General features: G+C 34.2%; 1 long non-coding RNA gene across 1 annotated transcript; it reads right to left on the minus strand.

The window, feature by feature from the left end:
- Positions 1-331: 331 nt before the first annotated feature.
- LOC122235918 lies at positions 332-6,381 on the minus strand. Its single transcript, XR_006214037.1, has 3 exons — positions 6,148-6,381; positions 937-1,024; positions 332-434 (listed from the first exon to the last, which is right to left on the minus strand). It is a non-coding gene; the product is annotated as an uncharacterized LOC122235918 (long non-coding RNA).
- Positions 6,382-23,569: the final 17,188 nt, after the last annotated feature.

Genomic DNA, 23,569 nt, shown 5'->3' on the forward strand with positions numbered 1-23,569 from the left:
CTGCAACTCCACTGTTGCCACTACAGATGGTAATAAAGAATGAGAAGAACGTCAGGAGTTGTGTGATTGATTGACCTGCTGAGGCAGAAGTAGAAGTGGCTGAGAAGTGGCTTTGTAAAGATGAGCACCTTTCATCTTCCGCTTGATGATGGAAAGCACAGCACCAGCAGTTTCCTCAAAAGGCTAGTTCTGTGGTGGGACTTGACAACGGTTTCCAGAGGAAGAGAATCAGGATTATCCCGGTGAACTTTTTATCTATCAAGCTTTTCCTAATTTTTAAAACAAATCCTATTTTTTTGCATGAATTAGGCAAAGTGAATTTTCTTGTTGCAGCTAAGTTCCCAGAGCATACATAAGTAGGACTATACATGGTTGCAGGCAACATACCTTCCGTTCATGGGAAGATTGCACTTTGTTTTCTGCTCGGGTCAATCCTGAAGACAGTAAGAATTTAGCTAGCGTGAGACTTTATCACATGGCATGCAGTGACAAAATAAATAAATTCCATGTAACTGCTCTGAATAAAATACTTGTTGAAAGCAAAGCTGTAGGGGAACCAAGAGGCTATTCAGATAAATTGTATAAGAGTGAGAGATTGATTTCATGCTTTTAATTACGCAGGAGGGCTTGCAGAAAAGGAATGATATATGCAAAATCCAAAATTTTCAGATCAAGGCATAGTCTGAGAACCATGAAATTTGTATAAGCATTATAAAGAATCTTAATATTTGCTGCCAAAGCATTAATGTAGCCAAAAAAGTAAATTCAACATTTGCTTTTGTGAATTTTTGGAATTCAATATTTTTTTTTAGTTAAACCTTAACCAGATTCCTTAATGGAAAGCTAGGTTGTTGCTAAGAAAGAATATAACTCCATGGATTCTAATGGAATGGAATAAAGACATATGGGAAGATTCAGATGATTCAAATGACTCACATTCTCCTGGATCCACAAACTTCACTGACTCTCCATTGCTAACCTCCTCCTCTGCACAATGAAGATATTTCTGCCTTGTTTTAAGACCCTTTAAAACAAAACAAAAACCTACCTGAGACTGTTACCTGGCAAGAGGAATCCAATCCTGATGTCCACCCTCAAACTGTCATCTTGCTAGACTTACAAATAGAGTCAAATCCCAGTATGAGCTTCGTGTGAGGGAGGGAGCACTTTATAAAGCAAATTAAGAAAAGGTTTTCACAGCAATATACATAATTGCAAGATTTTTCAAATTGGTTAGCTGCAGATCTGTGGAATACACGTGGTTCTGGAAACATAAAGGGGAGAGGTGCAGTTTCAGATATGATCAATTTGCTGATATGGATGCAGCTATCAGACATTCTAAATTCAATGTGTTAACACAAAGGTCTGAAAGTAATTGATTGTTAACAATTTCTTGACTGAAAAGTGGACCAGTGTGTGACTTTGCTAAATAAAACGAAAATGCCAGATTCCTTCATGTTATGTGGAGAGGTAGAAATGTTAGAATGGATGTATTACGTGTGACTTTCTCTGCCAGCACTCAACTATTGCCTGCAGGAAGCCACAGAAAATATCTTCATTAAAAAGACATTGAGAAATACCACAAAGAATGAAACACCAGTATCTTAAAAGTACTGTGGTGTTTGTTCTCTTTAAGCAAGATAGATGGATAATGACATTCCCACTGAAAAGGATTCTTAAGAACAATTAGGAGAGTTTAACTTAGGAGATAAAGTGTGGTGAGTCACAGTAATAACTAGCAGGAACATTTGGACATGTCTAGTTGATCAAGGAGTCTCTAGGATAAAGATAGACGGTCAGACATCGAACTGTTAATCTTTACCTCTTCCCCAAATAAACATAAATAAATAAACAAAAAGCTTTCTCTAGTAAATGGAAACCTTATTCAAACCATCAAGATAGTCATAATTTTTAATTTAATTTTCTGATGTAAGTGAATCACAGAATAAAAATGCAAAAAAAGAATTTTGATTTCAATTCTGATGTGGACTGAACAAACTCCTAAATAAGACATGGGCCAAAGAAGAAATCTCAAAAGAAGTTAAAAATACTTGAGGCAAATTAAAGTGAATTACAAGCTGTCAAAATTTGTGGGATGCAGCAAAAGTAGTGTTTACAGGGAAATGTATAGCATTGAATGCATATATTAGAAAAGAAGAAGGTTCTCAAATCAATAACCTAACTTTGCACTTCAAGAAGCTATAAAACAAAATAACAATGTAAGCCTAAAGCAAGCAGAAGAAGAGAAATAGTAATTAGACCAGAAATAAATTAAATTGAAAACCAGGGAATCAATAGAAAAAAAATCAATGAAATCAAAGTAGTTTCTTTGAGAAGATAAGTGAGATTTGAAATAATCTAACCAGGCTAACAAAGAATAATAATAATTTAAAAAAAGAAGACAAAAGTTACTAAAATCATAAATGAAAAAGGGATATCACCATGTATCCCTTTGATATTAAAAGTATAATAAGGGTAAGTTATGAAAACTTTATGGCCATAAATTTGATAACTTAGTGGAAAGGGACCAATTCCCTGATAAACACAAAAAAAGCCAAAAACTCCCAAAGCTCACTTAAGGAGAAATGCATAATTTGAAAAGGCCTATATCTATTAAAAAACTGAGTCAATAATTAATAACTTCCAAAAGAGAAAACATCAGGTACAGATAGTTTTCCTGATGAGTTTTATCAAACATACAAAGAAGAAGTTATACCAATTCTCTATAATTTTACCCAGAAAATGGAAGCAGAGAACCACTGTCCAACTTGTTCAATTAGGTCAGCATAAACCTAATACCAAGTGAGATAAAGACATTATAAGAAAGGAAAACTGCAAAACAAAATTTCTCAAAAAACATCGAGGCAAAAATCCTCAAAAAAATATTAACAAATCAAGTCCAATAATGTGTGAAGATTATACTCTACCCCTAGTGGGATTTATTTAAGGCATATAAGACTGGTTTCAACATTCGAATATCAATTAATGTGATCCACAATGGCTTAAAAAATCATCTTAATTGATGCCAAAAAATAATTCTACAAAACCCAACACCCACAATAATAAAAACACTCCGCAAAGTACACATGGGAAGGAAGTTCCTTAATTTTGGATTTGACAATGAGTTTGTAGATACAACACCAAAAGAATATTCCATTTGAAAAAATTGATATTTTGAATGTACTAAAATTGAAAACCACTTTTTGAAATACACAAAGAGCCTCTCTAGAAGACAGCATAGACATTTTTGTATAAAAACAAACAAACAGACAAACAAAAAACAAAACCCAAACCATATTCTTAGTTTGTGCTCCTTGATATTTACCCAAATGAGTTGAAAATTTATGTCACCACAAAACGCTACACATCAGTATCTTTAGACACTTTATTCATGACTGAAAAAATCAGAAGATTTCCTTCAATAGATGAATAATTAAACAAATTATATGTCCACATAATACAATATTATTATAAAATACAATGAAATGAACTCTCCAGCCAGGAAACACGTGGAAGAACCGCAAATGCATATTGCTAAGTGAAAGAAGAGAGTCTAAACAGTCTACATGCTATATTATTCCAATTATATAAAAAATACAAAGTAAACCTAAAAAAACAGTGAGATCAATGACTACCAAGGGTTTAGCATAGTGGGAGAGAGGAAGACTAGGGGGAAGCTCAAAGGATTTTTAAACCAGTGAAACTATTTTGTACAATAGTGTAATGGTGGATACATGACACGAATCATTTGTTTAAACTCATATTACATTACAACACAAAGAGTAAGCCCCAATGTAAACTAGAGCCTTTGGTTAATAATAATGTGTCAGTGTTGGTTCATCAATTGTATAGATGTACTACACTAATGTGTTCAAAGGAAGTATATGGGAACTCTGCATTCTGTTCAATTTTTCTTTTAGGTTTCTAAAACTGCTCTAAAAAATAAAGTTTATTAATTTAAAAAAGCATCAAACACAAAAAGACAGGAGATAGATTTAGTTTAAATTGCTATATAAGAAGCCCCACTCATGTGTGGAATTTAAGAAACAAAACAAATGAATAAAGGGGGAAAAAGGGAGACAAACCAAAAAATAGACTCTTAACTATAGAAAACAGATGGTTAGCAGAGGGGAGGTAGGTGGGGGGATGGGTGAAATAGATGAAGGGGATTAAGAGTACACTTAATCTTGGGGCATCAGGATGGCTCAGTTGATTAAGCTTCTGACTTTGGCTCAGGTCATGATCTTGTGGTTCCTGATTTCTAGTCCCGCCTCCGGCTCTGTGCTGACAGCTCCCAGCCTGGGGTCTACTTTGGATTCTGTGTCTCTCTTTTTCCCAGTCCCTTCCCCACTCCTACTCTATTTCTCAAAAATAAATAAAAATTAAAAAAAAAGATTACACTGATCTTGATGAGTACTGAGTATTGTATAGAATTGTCAAATCATATATAGAATTGTCAAATCACTATATTGTACACCTGAAACTAACATAATACTATAAATTAACTATACTGGAGTTAAAATAAAATAAAAAATTATAATTAAAAATAAAATAGTCATTACATTCATGAAATAAATTTGACTTAACTATGTAAAAAAACAAAAACAAAAGAAGCTGGTCTAAAAAGTCTACATAGTATATGACTGTATTCATAGGACTTTGTGGAAGTTAAGACTATAGAGATAGCAAAGAATTTCAGTAGATGCCAGGGCTTTGGGTGATTGTGGGAAAGATGAGTAGGTGAAGCTCAAGAGATTTTTTAGGCTGGTGAAACTGTTCTCCATGATATTGTAACCGTGAAATATGACATTATACATTTGTTAGACTCATGGAAATTTAAAGCACAAAGAGTGAAACTTAATGTATGCAAATTTAAAAGAATCATTTAGGAGTTCAGGGAATCCCAGTAAAGAATATAGACTGTGACAAGAGAATTTAACTGTATTACAAATGTATGAAACACCTCACTGAAGTAGGTGGAAGAAAGGTGCTGACCTCAGTAATCTTAGAAATGAATTGAGTCTGTAAGTTAAAAGCAAAGGGAACTGAACATACGCACTTTGCTCTAGCTGATAAAGTATCCCAAGGGCATATGGGTTAACGATTTTGATACCACTATGTAAGTAGACTGGAACTGAAAACTTAAGCAATGTGAGCCAGCATTCTTAACTTTCCCAGTGAGAGTTTACAGATAAGCAAGAGAATAGAATGATCCATGGGTGTTAATGGGTTAAAGTTGAAGACATGAGTGTGAACTCATGTTATTTTAATATAGATACAGATGGGAAATTTAGATGTTTATAGATATGTGTATATACATAAGTTCATATACACATACGAGAGGGTCTGAATGAAACAATATCCGTGTAGCATTGAGCACACCTATCACAAAAGTTGGGTAAACAAGACCTTCACAAGATACTCCCCAGTGTTTATCTTTAGTTTATATCAAGGTTTCAATATTTATTCAAGTAAAGTCTAGGAAATGCCCCTTATGGGAGGTATTCCATACAAATTTACTTCAAAGAATAAGTTTTGAATCATGGTACTGAAATTAGACCACACATCAATAATAAATAATAATAATAATAATAATAATAATAATAATAGAATTTCTAGAGGTAATAAGGCTCAATAATTTTATGTGCCAAGCACTGTGTTACTCACAACAAGAATTAGGGTGAAAAGCAAAAAAAAAAAAATCTTACCCTTATCTAGTTTAAAATAACTTGTCTCTAGAGGAGATAAGAATACACACATATAAAAAAAAAAAACACAGTAAAGTGGTAAGTTAATAGTCTTAAGGAAATACGGTAAAAACACTATGGAAGAACAAAATAGATATAAATTATCTTCAGAAAAAGGAATCAAAGTAGTCTTCATTAACAGTATTACTTTATCTGGAATTTGATGGAGCAGTTAAGAATGAGTAATATCAAGCTTGAAAATTTATTTTCCATCTTGAACGTGCTTACATCATCATTTTTATTGTGTTACATATTACATTAAAAGCCTTCTTTGTCAGAACAAAATTAACGTATCAAGGTGTTTTGTTTTTGATTTATGACACGATTCATTGTGTAACATTTAAAATTTGCAAACGAAACTACCCCAAACTTAGTGGCCAAAAAAATACCATTCATTTACTTCAGTATTCTTTTGTTGGCTCTCTGCTTCTGACCTGACCCATCCTGGGTGCTGGGCTGTGCTGTCTCACGTATTCATGATCAGCTGGTAAATGGCTGGTATTTGAATGATACAGGGTGACCTCACTGTGTCCAGTGACTGGCAAGACTATGAGTCAAGGCATCTTAATTCTCTTCTATCCGGTCTCTTATCCACACCTGTAGGCTAGTTTGACATTATTCACATGATAGTTTTAAGAACGTGGGCAATGAAAGAGGGTGGTGCCATTGCACAAGTATTTTGTATGCCACTGCTTACATCACAATTGCTAATATCTCAGTGACCAAAGCAAGTCACATGGACAGGTCAGAATTTAAGGGGTGGAGAAATAGACCTCACCTCTAGATAGGAAAAACTGTCACACTGCAAAGGACATGAACATAGGGATAGGAAGATTTTGTGCCATTTTTGCAATGTCATCACACATGATTTCTTAGAAAATAATTACTGAATAGAATATTGCAAAGTTGGACCTGTATGTGGTTTATACGCTAACATTTACTCTTGAAAATATAACAAAAGGACACTGAGACTTTTAGAGATATCATGGAAAATAAATATGGCAAATCTCTATAATAAATGGGATAACATGCTGTTTGTGAAAAAATTACTTGATCATGATTAAATTCACCTTATATATATCACTTTATATCTTATATGTATAAAATATGTATAAAGTATAAAAACACCGAAGTTAAAGGCAAACAAGATAATTAACACATAAATAATACATTCATTCACTTAAATCTTGTTGACCCTTCTCTATGTGTCTATGTTCATGTATTGTCAAAGTGCTTAGTTAAGTTTGACTCGTGGTATGGAAATTCTAGAAAGCCTTCTGCTCACTGTATTGTGTTGTAATTTGAGATATAGAATCTTTTTTTAGTTTTTATTTAAATTCCAGTTAGCATACAGTGTAATATATTAGTTTCAGGTGTACAATATAGAGCGATTCAACACTCTATGCAAACCCAGTGCTAATCCCAGGAAGTGGCCTCCTTAATCCCCATCACGTATTTAACCCATCCCACCACCCACCTCCCCTCTGGTAACCCTCAGTTTGTTCTCTATAATTAAGAGTGTGTTTCTTGGTTTGCCTTTCTCTCATATATGTATGTATATGTATGTATATATGAGAGAGACACATATATATTTCATATATATCATATATATCTTATATGTTTATAGAAGCATTATCTACAATAGCCAAATTATGGAAACAGCCCAACTGTCCATCAACTGATGAATGGATAAAGAAGATGTAATTGGATTGTTTCCATAATTTGGCTATTGCAGTTATAATGCTGCTATAAAAATTGGGGTGCATGTATTCCTTTGAATTTGTGTTTTTGTATTCCTTAGGCAAATACTTAGTGGGGCAATTGCTGGATCTTAGGGTAGTTCTATTTTTAACTTTTTGTGGAAGCCCCATATGATTTTTCACAGTGGCATTCCCACCAACAGTGCACAAGGATTCCTTTCTCTCCGCATTTTCACCAATACCTGCTGTTTCTTGTGTTGTTGATTTTAGCCATTCTGTAGGTATAAGGTGATACTTCATTGTGGTTTTGAATTTTATTTCCCTGACGATAAGTGATGGTAAGCATCTTTTTATATGTCTGTTAGCCATCTGTATGTCTTTGGGAAAATGTCTGTTCATGCCTTTTGCCTATTTTAATTGGATTATTCATTTTTGGGGTGTTGAATAAGTTCTTTATATATTTTGGATACTAACTCTTTATCAGATACATCATTTGCAAATATCTTCTCCCATATCTGTATGTTGCCTTTTACTTTTGTTGGTTGTTTCCTTCATTGTGCAGAAATTTTTTATCCCAATGAAGTCCCAATAGTTTATATTTGCTTTTGTTTCCCATGCCTCAAGAGAGATGTCTAGAAGGAGGTTGCTATAGCTGATGTCAAAGAGTTTACTATCTGTGTTCTCCTCTATGATTTTTATGACTCACGTCTCACATTTAGGTCTTTAATGCATTTAGAATTTATTTTTGTGTATGGTAAGAAAGTGGTCCAGTTTCATTGTTTGGCATGTTTCATGTCCCAACATGATCTGTTGAAGAGACTGTCTTTTTCCCATTGGATATTCTTTTCTCTTTGTCAAAGATTAATCGACACTATATGTGTCGATTTCTAGGTTTTTTATTCTGTTCCATTGATCTATGTGTCTATTTATGTACCAGTACCTACTATTTTGATAACTACAGCTTTGTAATATAACTTGAAGTCTGGAATTGTGATGCCTCCAGCTTTGCTTTTCTTTTTAAAGAGTGCTTCAACTATTGGAGGTCTTCTGTAGTTCCATATGAATTTTAGGATTGTTTATTCTAGCTCTGTGAAAAATTTCTGTTGGTATTTTGATAGGATTGCATTAAATGTTTAGATTGATTTGGGTAGTATGGACATTTTAACAATATTTGTTCTTCCAATCTGTGTGGGCTCCAGAATCTTGACTCTTAGCATCAGGTCTAATGTCAGCATTTCATAGTCCATCTAGAGGATTTTTTAAATTCATACTAGATGAAAGTACACAGGATTGGTTGGAGGTGATAGAACGTAATCTATTACAACTTTTAGTTCATAATATAGCTATATATGACAAAACCCAGGTATGTAATATGTTCTAGTAAGCATCTCTAATTCTTCCTTCTGAAGTTTGGCTGTGGGGATAGTGTCTCCTATTAAGTCTGAATTCACTTACTGGTGTTCTGTATTGCTCTCAACCCAATCAGTTGCTCCTGAATGTATTTATCTGAAAGATCATTCTTACTTGATGTTATTCTTTCTTTCTTTCTTTCTTTCTTTCTTTCTTTCTTTCTTTCTTTCTTTCTTTCTTTCTTTCTTTCTTTCTGTCTTTGCACTCAAAGTATGTTCTTCCTTTCTTTCTTTCATGTCTTTGCACTCATTCAAAGTATGTTCTATAAAAATTGGGTATTGATCATTTGCAGGCTATGAAAGGGTCTATTTCCTTCCAATGTGTTATGTAAAATGTTGCTGGTGGCCATATATCTCAGTGTTCTACAAACTTTTGAACACACTCCTTTTTAACAAAAAAGTTTCTAAGATGTGTATTTCTTCATTTTTAAATTGTATATGTATATTCTACTGTTATTAGCTAGTATCTCTAGGAACACTATAAACTTGGAATGTAGTTAAATAATTATGATTTTAGGTATAAATTCCTTTTCCCCATGATCTTCTTGATTATTTTGTATGTTTTGGCTTATTTCTTGGCATCATTATTGTTGCCACCATGCAAAAAGAGTGTTGGATTAGGTACAGGAAAGTGAATATGTTGCCATTTTTTCATTTTTATTTATTATTTTATTTTATTTTATTTTATTTTACTTTATTTTTTAACATTTTTAAAATTTTACTTTTTGAGAGACAGCGAAAGACAGAGCACGAGCAGGTGACAGGCAGAGAGAGAGGGAGACACAGAATCTGAAGTAGGTTCCAGGCTCTAGGCTGTCAGCACAGAGCCCAATGCAGGACTCAAACTCACAAGCTGTGAGATCATGACCTGATCCGAAGTTGGACACTCAACCAATTGAGCCACCCAGGTGCCCCCATTTTTTCATTTTTAATACTTGGAACAATCGTTTCTTCCCATAAATTTTTCAAGCCACATGTTTATTTTTTAGGATCACTTCAATTAGAACCATTCTGATAAGTTTGGAAAATTTATGACATTTAAAAAAAATCTTTGTAGAAATAGCAACTCCTACTCAACACTTGAGTTAAATTTATAAATGAAAGCAATTATTATCAACACTAATTTTTGAACACCTACCATACGTCTAACATATTTTATCTTGTTCTTGTCTAACCTCAATCCTATGTAGCAAGAATTAGTCATACTTTTGCAAACAAAGAAATAGAACTTGAGAATAGATGATACACTTAACAAAGCATGCAAGCTAGTAAAGTCATACTGTAGCAGAGCTGGAATTCGGATCTGGACCTCTCTGAATAAGGAAATAGCTGTTTTTTACATTATACTGACAATGATTTGTGTAAAGTCTTTTAACAATATTACTGTAGACAGCTTCATTCCCAGATATAGTTAGAAACATGTGAGACATTAGGGGCTACAGGAAAAAAAAAATAACAACAGCCTGAAGAAGCACTATCTAAGGAGGAGTTGGACAAATAAATATGTACAATAAATGTAATATAGTAAACAATTATAAAGAGATAAGTCCTAAGTAAAATGGAGCCACTCAAGATTGGTGTTTAATCCAATAAAGAATTAAAAAATAGTGCAGTGAATATGGGCAACAAAGCATTCCAAGAAGATGGAAGGACACATGAATTAGAATTAGAGCTGTGAGTGTACTATGTAGAATTTATCTACTTCAAGTATTTCAGTAGGACTCTAACGGGGGTTTCAAGGTGAAAAGAAGCAAAAGATAAGGTTGGAAAGAATAGAGGCCAGTTCATAAAGAACCTTCTATGGGATACTAAGATTATGTGATCTTATCTTAAATTGTCCTGAAAGCCATTGAAGGATTTTAAGTAAGAAGTTACTTCATCAGATTATTTCTTTTAGAAGGATCACTGTGTACAGTAATGTGAAGATTGTATCAGAGCAGAAAAACAAGTTAGGAGATATTTTAGAAACCCCAGCTAGATGTCTTCTATGGCAGGGGAATGATTTCTGAAGAATGAATAAACTGGAATAAATCAAGGAGATAGAATATTTTTTAAAAATGAACCCTATATAAATATTTTTAAAAACAAGGATATAGATAGAACCAGAGAATATAGGGAAAGAGTAATATTTGATTAAATTTTATGATAGGAAATATTACACTTGAAGTGTCTAAAAGATATTTAAATGTAGAACAATATTTAAAGGAATGAATGAATAAATGAATGAATGAATGAATGAATGAACAAGATGCCTAATAAGCAGTCAGACATATATGCCAGGATTCTATAGAATGTTCTGAGCTTCAAAAAGTTTTGGTGTTATTAACTTATTGGTGGCATTTCAATTAATTAGAGTAGGAGAAATTATCAAGGGAAATTATTGAGTACTTACTATGTGTCAGGTACTATTTTAACCACTATATATATATATGTATGTATATATATCTCACTCTCCCTCTTCCTCTCCTCTCTCTCTCTCTCTCAATATATATATATAGAAATATATATATATATGTATATAAATATATATAGAAATATATATATGTATATAAATATATATATATATTTCCTCATTTAATTCTATGACAAACCCTATAATTTCATAGATGGAAAAACAGAAAAATGAAGCTGATACTTATATAGACAAAAGCCACTGAAATAGTTCTTTGTCTCTTTTCATAACTGAGTATATTTAAATTCTGGATATAATGAACATACTATCATGGATAATTTGACCTGGGCTTAGCTTCTTGGAGGACTTACAATCTTCTGATGAAATAATCAATTTATAGGAGTTGTGATACTGGAAAAATATTTTAACCTGGAAGTTACTGTTAATGGTCAGTATGCTGATTTTTATTTGTTTTATTGTATTTTATTATTGATAATAAGATTTTGCTCATAAATTCTATAAATATATTCTGCCTATTGAGATATAGAAATGCATAGATAGTTGAATAAATTTCAACATGATATACAGAGAGTTGTTTTTACTACCATTGTTATAACCTCTAAGGATCTATGGGGATAATTTCTGTCATTTGATATTTGGTTCACTGAACATATATAATTACAAAATTAATGGGTAAGAGGAAGAGAAAGCAAGGGGCAAAGATTGCCACTGGAAGCCAACTCAAGAGCAGTAGATGTCACAACTGATGGGTATAAAGTTAGAAAATAAAAACAACAGAAGAGGAGACTCTAGCCCCACAGATGAGTCTTCTCTCAAAGTAGAATTACCCCCATGATAACGGAAAAGAAAATGCTGTAGTCCCATGGTTCTCATCTAGGGGGACATTGCCCCATAGGGGACAGATGTCAATGTGTGGAGACATTTCTGATGGTCATGAACAAGGCAATGGGGTACAACTAATATCTACTGGGTAAAGTCCAGAGATGAGGGCAAACATCCTACGGTACACAGGACAGCTTCTACAACAAATAATTTTTCCATCCCAACTGTCAAGAGCTCTGCTATTGAGAAAACTTTATAGTCCAAAGATACAATTCGAAATAATTTGAGTAACTGTTCTGTCAAAATAAATGATGTCATCAAGATTTTTTAGGCAAAAAATATAGTTGCTTTTGAAATTTTGTCTTAATCCCTTGTGAGTTATATACACTGCCCCCCACACATAGATCATTAGAAATTAATAGAAATGAAACCATCAGATGATACACTAATGGTGAAGATAGTTTCTGCCTGCAACAAAAACTAATTTATTATTTTGTTAAATCAGAATTTTTAAGTGAGTTTAGAAAATAACTTTGAAGACGATGATGTCAGGAACTATTTATATCTTCTTTCATTAAGAACTAAAATGACTACAAAGGACTGCAATTCAGTAAGTACAGTGGTATGTGTATGAGAAATAATTACAGTACAACTTACTTGTTGTAAGTCAGTAATTATATTCCGAAAGTTTCTTTGTTGTTTTTCTTCCGAGTCCAGCTATTTATTTCCACTCAGAAAGAAACTTCTCTCTGTTCCCCCGCGCCGTATCTCAAAAGACAAAAACATTGCAGGACACCAGCCCCAAATGATGGTTTCCTTTTTAAACTTTTTAAAAATGCTTTTTGAAAATAGTGTGTTTCTTTTACTTGTTTAATCGGCATGTTTCTTTGCAGTCTGCAAATAATGGGGAAATGAGCAGAAGGATAATTGTTTTTTGTGCGTGGTTATTGAATTATTGTAATTATTAATTACAAATAAAATCACACTATTAATTATTGAAGCATCTGTTCCTGGGTTGGCAGTTTTAGGCTGAGGGAACTATTGCTGCCAGGAGGAGGTCCATGGTGAAGTGTAAGTTCACGTGCCTCTTCAGGCAGGACCATTGTGGTATAATAATGAAATAGTCCAGGTGCCAAGATGGGGAGGGGCAGCCTGGGAACAATATTCAGACAACAAAACTGTATTGTTTCTAATATTTAAGCTCCTTTAAAAAAAGTAAAACTACAGAGATTAGACTGCTTTAAATATATTCTTTTTTTAAAGTTTATTTATTTATTTTGAGAGAAAGAGAGCATGTGAGTTGGGGGAGGGGGGGGCAGAGAGAGACAACGAGAATCCCAAGGAGGCTCCAATGTGGAGCTAAAACTCACCAACTGTGAGATCATGACCTGAGCTGAAATCCAGAGCCTGACACTTAATTTACTGAGCCACCCAGGTGCCCCTAAATATAGTCTTAACTTTAAAAAGAGACTGAGCTATGATCATATTAAAATACTGAGTATTCTTGTTATGTATGGATGTTCTACATATGTAAATATGTGTGTATGTATGTATCTATCATCATCATCTATTGTATATCTATCTGTCCGTCCACCTATCCATCCATCCATCCATCCATCCATCCATCTATATATTTTTGCTTTTAAGCACACAAATGAGAAACTGCAATTACTTCCATTTTTTTTCTTAAACTCTGGAAACTACAGAACTTTTTTTTTAATAGCTCTGCTTTTTACTTGGTTTACATGCCGTTGGAGTTATAAGGGATGAAGGGAGGTTTATGTGACCAGAGAAACAAAGAATCACCTGTTTTGTTTGTGCTAGTAAGAAAAAATATCTGAAATGACTTACATAGAAAAAATAAACAAAATTACTGTCTTTTCAAGTGATATATTTCCTTTAAATAAAACTTACCTCTATTTTCTAAAGTAGTGATAATGAAGAATCACTTCCTTAGTGATTAAAATATACAGAAATTTTACATAATCTATACCAAAAATTTTTGTTGCTTTTTAGATCCGTTGAAGTCAAATCACCTACTGATGAAAATGTTGTAGATGCTTCAAATACTTGAGTTTAAATCTATCTATTCACTGTTTTCCAAAATGAAAAACAGAATGGGAAGCCAGAGGAACAAGCTTTATTTGTTCAGAATGTATGTTTAATTTCATATTTATGTTCATAAGAAGGGATGTTTGCAATGAGGAACCATAGAACTTCAAAATTTGAAGGAACAAGCATTTAGGGAATAGATTGCCTTTTGTGGCTAAACTTTGGGGAGAGTTGGATACTCACTTCAGTTATCCTTCTGGTCTCTTCCAAGACCAAAGCTATGTTCTAGAGCTTTGAGGAACATGACAGTAACCTTTGACAAAATACATATTAACTGTAACATCCCTGTGGCAACTGTAATCATATTTCTCTTTCCAAGATAACTAAAATTCTAACATACATATTAAAACTCAAAGAAGCTAAAATAAATTCTTTAATAAAAGTTCATGCTAAGTATTATATGTAATACTCATATTACATATATGAGTATTATATGTAAGTGATGAATCACTAAATTCTACTCTTAGAACTAGTATTACACTATATGTTAACTAACTAGAATTTTAAATAAAAACTTGAAACAAACAAAAAAGTATGTACTCTGTTCAATTTTTTATTAATTAGGTTGAATTTTGATTTAAAAAATGAGTAGCTTGTTTAGGTAAGTGAGAAGATGATTTTTCCGCCAAGAAACCAGTAGTGTTCTACTTTTCTAGAGCTTTTCTACATCATTCCTCCCATTATTTCTTTTTCTTTTCATTGTCTTTAACATGTATTCATTTTTATGAGAAAAAGAGAGAGAGAGGGCATGAGCCGCGAGCAGGGAGGAAGCAGAGAGAGGAGACACAGATTCTGAAACAGGCTCCAGGCTCTGAGCTGTCAGTACAGAGCCCAATGCAGGGCTTGAACCCACGAAGAAGCCCTTGAACCCAGGGCTTGAACCCATGAGATCATGACCTGAGCCGAAGTTGGTTGCTTAACTGACTGAGCCACCCAGACGCCCTCCCATTATTTCCTTTATAAATGTATGTATGTATGTATGTATGTATGTATTTTTATTTTAGAAAGAGAGAGAGCACAAGTGGGTGAGAGGGGCAGAGAGAGAGAGAGAGAGAGAGAGAGAGAGAGAGAGAGAGAGAGAATCTTAAGCAGGCTCCACACTCAGCATGTAGCCTGATGCAGGGCTTGATAGCTTAACCCTGGGATCATGACCTGAGCCAAAATCAAGATTCAGATGCTTAATCGACAGAGCCACCCAGGTTCCACTGTAGAAAGCCTTTATGTGAGTTTTATTCGTATCATTAAAGCAGAGTCCCCCATATAACTTTGGCCTAAGTTGTCTTCAATGTAATTGCATTACCATTTATGTAGAAATGGTAGACGGAGTCACACTTCATTTATGACTCTATTTATAGAGTTAAAAAGGGCACTTGTAAGTACAAAACCTTAACTTCATGATCTGCATGAAGTTATCTGATAAACATATCTTGTTGTATTTGAACCATCCAGTTTCGTTTGTTGTTTATGAATAAAATGGTGACAAAATAGATTTCACCAAGGACAGATATTGCCTCAAGAAGAATTTAGCTATCATGAGTCAGAAGACTTACTTTATGAACTATCTGTAGAATTTCCATTTCCAAAGGTACATTACACAAATCTCCAAGGTTACATGCACTCCAAGGCACATTAGTAAATATCTGCAAGGTTTCCATTTTCCTGACAGAAACAATTACAAATGTCATGCAAGAATAATTTCACACAGAGAGTTGAGGCAGCTATCAGAATTCTCTTAGGTAACAGTTGCAAATGTTTATGCTAATATTGTTTAGCTTTTTCACTTTTAACTTAAAAAAATCAGGTCCTGAATTCAATGCATTTCTTTTGTTGTCAGCGTAGTTCTAAAAAAGAGAACGAACATTTAAAAAAAAAGGTTGGAAGCAAGCTTATGTTCAGTTCAAAACTATATGTTTTAAAACAAAATACTGCAGTATGTTTTCACCAGGGAACTCTTGTATTCCCTGTTTCATTTCAGTAATGAAGAGAACTGCCATCTGGCCATTTCAAATGTATGGCGTTTGTGCTTCTATATATAAATGACAGCATATGGAAAGGGAGGCTTGCAATTGAGTGCATATTCCTAGAAATACTTAGGGATTTATTCCTCTCAGAATGTGTACTATCTGCCTCATCTAACACATCACTTCTAACTTCTAAAAAAAAATAAGGAAAATACGAAGTCCTTTCTATCTATCAAAAACATCTCAATATTTAAGAGTATGCTTTAAAAATTGTAGCTTACTTGATTGTTTTTTTTAAATAACGACATTTGTGTGTATTTTTCATCCTCTCCTGCCCAAGACCCACTGACACTAAACTGAAAGCTTTAAAGGTATTAAGAGGGAAGCATAAAGAGAATAGCAGACGGAAGTTTTCAGCAGGGTCATGAAAGGCAGAGACACAGGAGCAGAAAGGAATTTAACAGGGTAAAGGAAGCTACAATTAAAACATAGGAAGAAAGGAGAGGAGAGGAGTGACCGTTTAGCTTGCCGAAACTTAAAAACCCAAACCGAACAACAACAAACAACCTGACCTTCGAACTGATAGGCAGCATAAAGTAAACGCTAGGAGAATACACTGAAATATTGGAGCGGTGAGCTCCCCTTCCAACTCCACATACACGTGCTGTATGTATCCATGTCAAACAGCAGAAGCTCATTCTTCAGAGAAATCGAATGGGAAGGAGAGACTCGGAAAGCCTAAATGACCAGATCTTGCCTCTCTGCCCAGATTTACAACACATATCCTTCCTACTCTGCCAAACTCCTTGGCTCAATAAGCACGTTTTTTGAAAAGCACAGTGAAAACAGATGTAATGTAAGAAACAGAAGAAAAAAATGGAAACTTTCAGTGTGATACGAAGAGACATTACATTCATTAAAAAAGCAGTGTTGGGGCACCTGGGTGCTCAGTCCGTTAAGCACTCCAAATTGGATCAGGTCATAATCTCATGATTTGTGAGATCAGATCCTGCGTTGGTTTCTATGCTGACAGCGTGAAGCTTGCTTGGGATGCTCTTTGTCCCTTTCTGCCCCTTCCTCATGTTCTCTGTCTCTCAAAATAAATAAATAAACTTAAATAAACAAACAATGTCAAAAGATGTACAAAAGGGCCCGTAATAGTAATGGAAACAAACTCTTTGAAATTAAAAACATGATAGCTATTGGGGAACCTGGGTGGCTCCATCAGTTGAGCACCTGACTTCAGCCCAGGTAATGATCTCACGGTGTGTGAGTTCCAGCCCCACATCAGGCTCGTCCCTGCTAGCATAGAGCCCGCTTCAGATCTTCTGTCCCCCTCTCTCTCTGCCCCTGCCCTGCTTGCGCTCTCTGCCTCTCAAAAATAAATAAATCTTCAAAAATATATATTAAAAATATATGATAGCTATTTTTAAAATGTATATTAAAAACTGTTAGAAAATACAGTAAAAAGAAACACAGAAAGAGAAACAAAAAGTAAAGGAAAATTATCAGAAAAAAATTATTCAGAATATCGATATGGAGGATCCAACATTTCTCTTCAAGCAATTTAAGACAGAGAAAGCCAACGAAATATTAGGGAAACATTTTTTAAACAAAATAATATAATATTTTAGATTATTTCTGAACAAAGAGATTTCTAGTATTTATCAGATGCCCAGGAGAGTGAATAGACATGTACAACAAGTTCAAAGAATTCTGTAATTAAGAAAATAATAGCTAACAATCAAGAGAAAGAAAATCAAAATCAAAATTTACAAATATATAGTAATGAAAATCAGAATAGTATTAACCTTTTGCTGACAACACTGAAAGCCAGAAGCTATTAGAATAATATCTTCAAGGAAATGACTTTCGGCCTAGAATTTCATTTTTTTTAATGTTTATTTATTTTTGAGAGAAACAGAGACAGATGCAAGTGGGTTAGGGGCAGAGAGAGAGGGAGACACAGAATCCGAAGCAGGCTCGACAGCTCAGAGTCCGATGCGGGGCTCGAACTCACGAGCTGTGAGATCATGACCTGAGCCAAAGTTGGATGCTTAACCCACTGAGCCACTCAGGAGCCCTTAGAATTTCATTTCTATCCAGACTAGCAATCTGGTGTGAGGACAGTGTGACAGAAAAAACTAGAAAAACAATCATTTCCTTATACTTCATCCTGAGGGAAACTGCTGAAGATTGTCAGGCCAACACTGAGAGTTAGGGCTTTATTCTGGCTCTCACCATTGCTACTGTGGAAAGCTTTGACGTGATGATTTCCCCTTCTCAATCCAGCTATTTAATTTCTCATTCTGCACTGATATCTATTGTAACATGCCTTGACTTCATAGGCAAATTGGATTTAGAGAGACTGTGTCCCCAGGATTGTTTAGGAAAGTGCCTGATTAACAATCTGGGGAAATCCTTCCCCTTTAGCAGGTGTCATGTAGAGTCATACGTATTCACAGTGGACATGCATCAACCTTTTAATGAAGTGTATTCCAGTAGCCACTAACATAATCAAAGTACCCTTACCCTGATTCCATGATCACCAGAAAGATTTCAGATAAAAATGTGTCTTTGTCCGTGACCTTGCAAAAGCACTGATAGTGCGGTCTGCATTATAATAATATATTTTTGATAAGTTGATACGGTGGAATACTTGTTCACAAACATATACATGAATAAAAAGAAACTCTCATGAGCCACAGATAATTTTTCCAACTATTATTTTATTTTCTCGACTTTTATTTTTCAGTTCTTCAAATGAATAATTTAAACTCACTGGAGCTATATTTTTTTAATCATCCACTCTTCATTAACTCCACAGAACATATTAAGGCACAATATATTAATCTGAGCAGGATTCTTTTAAAGATCTAAGTGAGCTTGTTGAGCTTGTAGCTTGTAGATCCGCTGTATATAAATCATTAAAAATAATTTATATCCAGTCGATCCTTATTGTATCAGCACAATAGGCCCAACACTATTCAGTTTTATTTTTACTGTGTCGGTTAGATCCTATCAACAGCAACCTTTACTATGAATCTGACTTTCTGAGATTTACTTGAATAGATTTTTGTCCAAAGCTTGAGGAGAGGCCCAGACACTATCTGTGTTATATAGTCAAAATTTGGGGAAATTTTGCAAAAGTAAAATATTTTAACAGCTATCTGATGAGAGACTTTTTTTTTTCTTTCCAACAAAAGGTGTCTCTGTCGAAGTAGCCTGGATGTCTGGTGGTGATAGAGAGGCCTGAGCATTCTTGTCTAGTGATCTAGATGAGAAGTTGAGCTGAATATCCATCTGGTTTGCAGTGCCTTCTTTGTATAAACTATTGGTAACTGGCTATTCTGAAGTAGAAATGGCTTCCAGAAATGCTCTTACTGCCCAACTCATGCAGCAACATGACGGGAAGACCGTGGAGCAGACACTAGGCTATGGAGATAGTGGGGAAGGAACAAAGTTGGAAATGTACAAATCCACACGATGATCTGTAGAAAATTCTTCCAAAGGTCATAGACCATATAAAAATTTGATAGCGGTTATCCTATATTTGACAAAACCAATCATGTTTACCCTGTGAAAATGATGAATTTGAAAAAAAAAACCCTAAATCATTGATAATACAAAAAGTGATAAACTGTGTCAGAATAAGAACTAAATTGTTTTTCTATCTTCTCTCTGTATAACATTACAAAATAATGGTTACCTTAAGAAATAATAAAAATATATGGACCCAAACACTGAAGGAAAAATACTATAGAAGTAAGTAAGGCAGTTAATTAAAAAAATATTCTATTATTTTTCTGAAATGTTGATAAAATATCAGATTTTAAAATGTATACTCAGATATGATTTTTTTTTCTCATTAGATACACATTTATTTTTTGGGGCACCTGGGTGGCTCAGTCAGTTAAGTGTCTGACTTTGGCTCAGGTCATGATCTCCCGGTTCCTGAGTTCAAGCCCTGCATCGGACTCTGTGCTGACAGCTCAGAGCCTGGAGCCTGCTTAGGATTCTGTGTCTCCCTCTCTCTCAGCCCCTCCCCCACTCTCACTCTTTCTCTCTCAAAAATAAATAAACATTAAAAAGAAAGAAATACACTTATTTTTGTATTTAATTCTTTATTTATACTTTTGTATTCCTTTTCTTAAAGGAAGACTCCCAAATGCTTAAACTTCAGGCCCAAAAGATCTGGACCCACCTCTGCTTATAAGGTAAGTGAAGATCTGGACCCACCTCTGCTTATAAGGTAAGTGTTACTATTATTATTATTATTATTATTATTATTATTATTATTATCGTTATGTAATAATGATATATTAACACCAAAAGATCTGGACCCACTTCTGCTTATAAGGTAAGTGCTACTATTATTATTATTATTATTATTATTATTATTATTATCATCGTTATGTAATAATGATATATTAACACACCAAAAGATCTGGACCCATCTCTGCTTATAAGGTAAGTGTTACTACTACTACTACTACTACTATTATTATTATTATTATTGTTATGTCTAGTTTAAAAATGAGAAAACTAAAGTCTTGAACTATGATGTGCTTTCCCTCCATTTACAGAGCAAGTGAACTAGGACTCCATCCCAAGTCAGTCTAAATATATAGTCCATTCTTAACTATCGCACACTAACGCCTCTTAGGTTATTTGTGAGCCAATCACAATGGGTCACACCCAGGAGTGTTCTCTTGACCTCCTTGGTTTCTCCAATATTATGTGGTACAATTCAGTCCAATTAAAAAGTTGTGGAGTATCTACTATATATCACATAGTATACTAAGTATATAAAACTACTAAATAAGGTATACAAAAATAAACAAAATTCCATTTATCCATGTTTTCTTGGAGTGGGCATTCTTATTAGGCAAAGATGAATATAAGGAGATAATATCTGTATAATATAATGAGTATCTGACAGAAATATTCACACAAAAATGTGTTTGGAATACATTGGAGGTTCATTTGACTCCGTCGAAGTGAAGGGTTATGGTGGGGTGGAGCTGGACTTAGTAAAAAAATGCATATAATATATGAGACATGAACAGAATATTATTATTTTTAAGCAGTTTTTAAAGCTTTATTTATTTATTTTGAGAGAGACAGAGGTAGCACAAGTGAGGGAGGGGCAGAGAAATTGAGGGAGAGAGAATCCCAAGCAGGCTCCACACTGCCAGCGCAGAGCCTGATGTGGAGTTTGATCCCACAAACAGTGAGATCATGACCGGAAATGAAACAAAAAGTCAGATGCTTAACTGAAGGAGCCACCCAGGTGCCCCACCTGAACTGAATTTTAAAAGGCAAATAGGAGGTGATAGGTGAAGAATAAAGGAGATGATATTACAGGCAGATGAAATATCATATTTAAGGGCACAGAGGTATGATACAGCACCTTGTACTTGAACAGCTATATGTAGTTTCACATTGCTGGAGCATAACATTTAGAGAAAATCATAGCAGAGAAGTGCCAGCTTTTTCAGTCGTATATACTTTGTTAAGAAACTCAAATTCCATCTCATACTTAAAATAAATCTGGAGTTTTAAAAAATGTTTAAAGCAGAAAGATGACTTAGTTTGAATTGTGACTAGCCCCAGTATGATGGCACAGGTGTTCACGGTGAGTTTGAGATGGACAGAAGGGCCAGTCCAGTGAGGAGGCTGTGGCAACATTGCAGGTAAGAAGGAGAAGGTGCGAACTAAGACAAGGCAATGAGGATTGATCAAAGAGGGGGGATTGACATTAACTAAAACTGTCGGTCAATTGAGAAGTATTTTAGATACCACGACGACTCCCGTGGTGTGATGAGTGATTGGGTGGTTGATGCCAACATCTAAGCCAGAAAAATGAGAGGAAATTCAAAAGTGAAAAGGAAAATATAAATTTTGTTTTAGATTTGTTAAATGTGAATAGATTTTAAGGTAATCTATTAGAAGTGCTAAGTAGACAATTAAAGATGACATTGGATATAGTTATAGGTTTAAGATTTTATTATTTGGTAGCAGCTCAAAACATAATTGTAGATGCATCACCAAAGCAGCACATAGAGCAAGAGAAGGCAATTTCTGAAAATACAGACCAATCATATAATAAAACATAAGGGAAACAAGAAGGGCAAACATTTAGTAAAATCATGGAAAGACTAATTCAAAAGCTGGGAATAGTCAATGTCTAGTACAAAAGAGAAGTAAAGAAGTATCAGGAGGAAAATGCATCCACTGAATCTGTATTTAGGCCATTGGTGACCACAGCTAGACTGTGTTGATGAAGTATGGTGATGGGGCCAGATTCTCAAACCGATGAATGAATGAATTAAAAGTTAAACTCTGATATGATTTTTTTCTCATTAGAAATACTTTCTCATTAGAATGAATGAATTAAAAGTATAAACTCTTAGTCTAAGAAGTTTTTTGAAAAGAGAAGAGGAACATGTTGGGTAGTAAATATGTATGTAGAGCTCAAATATTATGCACCAAGAACACAATATGTACTTGCCATGTTCCATTCTAGCCCCATCTGGTATATAATCACATATGCTTTGTATTAACTAGTTCACAAAGAAACACATAGTCAGAAAAGTTTTTTATTTTTTTCTTTAATATATTAGTTAATTTAGACGCCATCCAGAAAAACCTAACATTTTTGTATCAATTTATTTCCTGCATATATATGAGCATTTTTTCATTCTCACTGATTTAACAAATATGTCTTATATGCTTATTATATATCAGGCGATAGACAATATATCAGGCAAACAGTTATTTGAGCAATTATTCTTTGTTACCTGCTGTACACACAAAAGAGTGCTAAACTCAATCCAAAAAATGTGAAGACTTTGATGTGAAAAGACAAAGCCTGAGATAATAAATCCATGGTAGATTTTTAAACATCAATTTTAAAAAGATATTTTTATCTTTGTATGTGTATTTTTTCTACTGGAAAAGTTTTTTCCCCCCAAACTATAGATACTAGATACATCAACTCAAGTTATGTTTTTTTTCCCCCTCTGATTTTGTCTGAGAACTTTCTGAAATAGAACTTTTTTTTTTCCATTTCAGTTTTGGTCTTGTTCCCAGATGCTAACTTCTAAAAGTTAAACAAATCAATACAAGGCTTTACTTGAATAGTCTAACCTGAAGTCATCAGTGGGGAAATAACTAAGATACGAGCTATCTCCTTGCCCCATGAAGAATAAATACTTTTCCAGTTAGACCTCTGCTGTGTCAGTGTTCCGTACATTTTATATAGAATCTGCTTAAAAATTCTTACAGAGTGAAGCTACTGATTTCTTTATTTACAGTATAACTGAATTTGTCCCATTAGACGTTGAAATTGACCACTCCTTTTTCTCCTCACCCTCCTCGTTTTATTTCCTCACCCCGAGAG

The sequence above is a fragment of the Panthera tigris genome, chromosome F3 (genome assembly GCF_018350195.1).
Source record: "Panthera tigris isolate Pti1 chromosome F3, P.tigris_Pti1_mat1.1, whole genome shotgun sequence".
Classification (NCBI taxonomy): Eukaryota; Metazoa; Chordata; class Mammalia; order Carnivora; family Felidae; genus Panthera; species Panthera tigris.